This window comes from Bidens hawaiensis, unplaced genomic scaffold (assembly GCF_021521415.1).
Source record: "Bidens hawaiensis isolate Kalapana, Puna unplaced genomic scaffold, B.hawaiensis_p1.1 tig00035932_1, whole genome shotgun sequence".
Lineage (NCBI taxonomy): Eukaryota > Viridiplantae > Streptophyta > Magnoliopsida > Asterales > Asteraceae > Bidens > Bidens hawaiensis.
Window position 1 is genome coordinate 1,801 of NW_027496260.1, and position 4,899 is coordinate 6,699.

Sequence of the window (4,899 nt, forward strand, 5' to 3'; positions counted from 1 at the left end):
GGGTTTTCCCCGTTTAAGTTAATCGGGTTCGGGGCGGGTATGGTATAGCCTGTACCCGCCCCGTATACCCGCCCCGTATACCCGTTTAAAACCCGTTTAATTAAATATAATTTTTATATTATATATAAATATATTATTTATTATTTATTTTCCCAATATACCCGTTTAAAAATTAAAACCTTTTTCCTACTTTCCCAATCCATTGTAGCCGTAGCCGTCTTCATCCAAAAACATTGGAAGCGTTAATGTGCGCCCAAAGTTGGTTGTTGAATGAAATCAAAGGTAAACAAACATTTTATAATATATTAAGAAACGCGATCTTAACGTCCCTCACTTGTGTCGCGTGTGGCCTCTATGATGAAACTGGATATCACTTGCTTGCTAGTTGTGATGTTATCAAACTTGTGTGTTGTTAAACTTGTTTGATCTCAGCTTTTTTTTATTGGTGCAAGATTATCACCGGCAACGTATCATTAGTTGGTGATCACCTTGATCCGGCGGTCTTCTCATCCTCATATATTCCATAGAAAAATAAAATCAAAATGCTATTCAATTCATTACTTTATGGTGTCTCTCGTGAGCGTGTAATGACTTCACTTTTAGTGACAAGACTATTTATCCCTACAAATACGTAAACGGAGTTAAGGTTTTTGAGATTTCTTTGGATCATCAATCGAGACGGGTTCTCTACTGTATATTGAAACTAATAGTGTCAATTTAATTTTGTGATATAAAGAAGCAATGAAAGGTATGCCACGGCGAACCCATGTTCATTGTTGCCTGCATAGCTTTCTAGTGGTTTTGAATCTCTTAACGCTTGGTGTTTTCCTTTACACTTTGTGTAGCTTCTTGCTACCTTTTTGATGATATATATATTCTTTGCCTTTCTAACAAAATATTTTTTTATTAAATACAATTATTTCACCATTTAATTTCTAGTTGTTTATCAATGGTGAAAAATCTTTAATAGCATTTCTAAAATAACACAAATTAAATTTTAATATTTTTTAAATGATATATGAGTTTTCTAAACGCGTATTAATAGTCGAGTAAGACCGCATATGGTCTTTTGGGTTTAGTGAACTTTCCAAAGAGAAATCATTGGTAACACGAAAGGATACAAAGTTTTTTGGTGCGTGTGTTCCATTCTATTTTAAGAAAATGATTTGATTTTCAATTTTTTATGTTGCATTACGTCCAATAATATCTTATGGTGTAATAGATGTTCTCCTCCTTTGCAAGTCACCGGTTCAAATTCTGCCAGCATACATATTAGACGAATTTAGAAGTAAAATATTAGTTGTCCAAAGAAAAAGAAACAAGTTAGTGAACATATAAACGATTTAAGTTTGTGTGCCGTTTGAGATGGACTTATTAAAAACACCAATTAAACCTAGCTAGCTCAAATAAGTTCGAGCATGAATTAAGTTTAATTTAACAAACAAGTTCGTAGCCCGAGTTACTTGATTGACGAAAGTCTAACCAAACGTATCATTTACATGCATAAAATTTTTCTCTCTGATATAAATAAATATATAACTGAATAGCAAATATCATTAAACATGTACTTACAATTATATAACCAAATAGTATATATTATATAATATAGTTATAAATTATAAATATAGATATACAAATATGTATCACAAATACCTTTATAGGTATAAAAATAAGAAAAATAATAAACGAACAATTAGGCCTAAGCCAATTAAGTTACGAACTTACACGAACTCTAATTTAATGGCTCGACACGAATTCCCCCAAAGCAATAAGCTAATCCCGTGCTACAATTATTTAATTAATAATGAACCTAAAAAAGAAAAAAGATAAAGCAAAAGCGTGAAAGAAAGTGATTATATGGAACGTGATGTAAAGTGGGGCATAGTTATATCATTTAAACCTAAGTTGATTATACAAATAGTTTCTATGGTTTAGTGTTAAATGATATCTTGAATTATGGCCTTTAAGTTTGTTAAAAAAAATTATTTTTACAGTAAGTTTTGTTAATTTTTCTGGTTAAAATAACTAAAATATTCAATTAGTTAAAATAGTTAAACCACATGAATAATTCATATATTATTCAAACTTAAGTTCCTTCAGCTGACCACATTTACCGTTTCATGCAGACCGCTTATATGATGCATGTCCTCGTGCCAACCACGAGATCCCTTCTCTGCCTTTTCAGAATAACTAATTCATACACCCGCTGCATCATTATTCATTATGAAACTCAGACCATCAATCTAATGGAAAGGACAACACTAGGTGCTACTTTGATACCACTAAGCTAGAAACCCTTTAGCATCTTTTCTCTACTATCTCTCAATAGTTTCGTTGTTGCGGGTAACGGCCTTAAAGGTCAGGTAATGTTCTCTCTCCTCTTCCCAAGAAAATTTGACCATCCTAATAAGCCCCTAAAACTCCAGGGCCCAGATCTAGTAACCTAGCCCCGTTTTCACACTTTTCGGATGTCCTAAACCCTTATGGTATCCCTTCAACCACCTCAAATACTTGTGGCCTTATGGAGCTTAAAGATCTAGTTGTAAGGTTGGATATGGATTGATTGTAGGAATGATTATTCATGTTGCGTAGGGAACTGATTTGAAAATCTAGTTCACTCAAGACCCCGTTTATTTGAATGTTGATACGAAGGGTCAGGGGCCAAAGGTATGTAACGGGATGTTCCATTTTAGCCGAGGAAAAGGGTGTTAGTGAGAGAACGATGGAGGGTCATTAATTGTTACTTGTTCATAGTTGCGTAAAATTAAACAAGCTACAGTCTTATAAAAATACCGGAATCAAATTCGTAATTTATAGAAGAAAGAAAAACACAAATTCACAATCTACACATACAATGCAATTAACTCTTAGGGATGTGAGGGGTGGGCAATGGGTACATCGCCACCACCCTCCCCATATTCCCCATTGGGTATTGATTATAGGTGATACGATACGGAGAAAGAAGAGGAGAGAGAAACATGTTTGGGTTCGATGGGCTCGGGTTCCGGAAGGTTCAACGACATCGGCTAGGTGATGACCGTGCTTGGTTTGCCCGCATGTAGTGCGGGGGTTCGCCCATCCATCCTTATATTGTTTCATTTTAGATATTTATGCACACATTATTAATGCCTTTTGATTTAATCAATGTCTAATCAATTATCGGACTCTAATGATGTCAAATCTAAACTTTATGCTGAATAAATTTACTTTTTGTACCTTACTTTAGAATTCCCTACTTGGGGGATTTTATAGCAAAATTTAAAGCTTTTGACCATTGAGAAAAAAAATCAGATTATTCATCATTAACCTAAAAGACATGTAATTTAATTCATTCATCTTCATCTTTTTTTCATTTTTTTTTTCATTTCTTAAGGTTGTGCCACAAATTGAAACAAATTTATTTGACAACGCCCACCTCCCAACTTCTATTCTTATAAAATAGTAAGGTATAAAACAATTAAGAAAAAAAAGGAGAAAAATACAAATATACTTATTTTTCAGACATATTAAACTATCATAGCAATATCATAACCAAATCATTTAATTATTTATTATCTACTTTTACTCATCTATCATCTGTTTTCTTATTAGTAATCCTTTAAACTAATATATGATAATTCGGATATGTATGGCTATACATCCATAAAATAGAAAACACTAATGGTTTAGGCGGGTAAAAGCAGACACACAATCTCACCTATGTGTATATCATAACTATATGTGCGGAATTGTTCCAATATCAATGGTTAAAGTTTTTAGAACTTTGTACTTCTTAAATTCAAGCAAATATGTTTATGTACATAAAAAGACTATCGAATTAATTTCTTCGTATGTTTCCAAAATTTTAGTCATTTACCTACAAATGTGCATGTTATATTTATGCAATATAACATACACGTGTACGTTATAAACATACCCATATTTGCTCATATTTTGTTTTGAATTTCAATACATATTGCATTTATATATTTTTTTTGGGGTTTAAAAAAAAGTAATTTATTTTGTTATACGTATACTCACAATATTTAGTGATGAGTGTATATTAAAAATATATATATGAATTCCTCATAACGGGGATGATGTGAGTCCAAAATGTGGAAGATATTCAAATTTGTATTTACAACAAATTTAAATGATGGAATAGTTAAGGGATCAATTTGTAACTTATCTCAACAAGATCTCCTTTATAAATAGCTTACTTGTAGGCGTGTGTTAGCCACACTTAATTTACTTTGCTTCACACATTTCTAATGGCTACAATCCCCAATCATGACATGGTGCACCACCAGACAACCCTTGAACTCGAGCCTAAGGACTTGTTTGACTACTCAAAACGGTCCCAATGGCTACGAGCCGCTGTGCTGGGAGCCAACGATGGGTTAGTCTCCACGGCTTCTCTAATGATGGGTGTTGGAGCCGTTAAAAAAGACATGAAAGCCATGATCTTGACAGGCTTTGCTGGCTTAGTAGCCGGAGCTTGTAGTATGGCTATTGGAGAACTTGTTTCTGTTTACTCACAACTCGATATAGAAGTTGCCCAGGTTAAAAGAGAGATCAACCGTAGAGATATTGTTGAAGCTGAGGTCGATAGCCTTCCAAACCCATGGCAAGCTGCGGCTGCATCAGCTCTAGCTTTTTCATTGGGGGCTATAGTGCCTTTATTAGCCGCTTCGTTTATAAAGCCTTATAGGGTGAGGGTTTTGGTGGTGGCAGTAGCGGTGACAGTGGCACTGGCTGTTTTTGGATGGTTAGGGGCTGCCTTGGGGGCGAGCACCGGCCGTCAAGTCCACCCTTAGGGTGGTGGTTGGAGGTTGGATGGCTATGGCCATTACATGTGGTTTAACAATGTTAATTGGTGCAAAGGGACTCCATTGAAGTCTATGGGCCATTTCCTCTTAT

General features: G+C 34.5%; 1 pseudogene; it reads left to right on the forward strand.

Annotated features, from left to right (window-relative positions):
• Nucleotides 1-4,146: 4,146 nt before the first annotated feature.
• On the forward strand, nt 4,147-4,899 carry LOC143587964 (vacuolar iron transporter homolog 2 pseudogene; annotated as a pseudogene).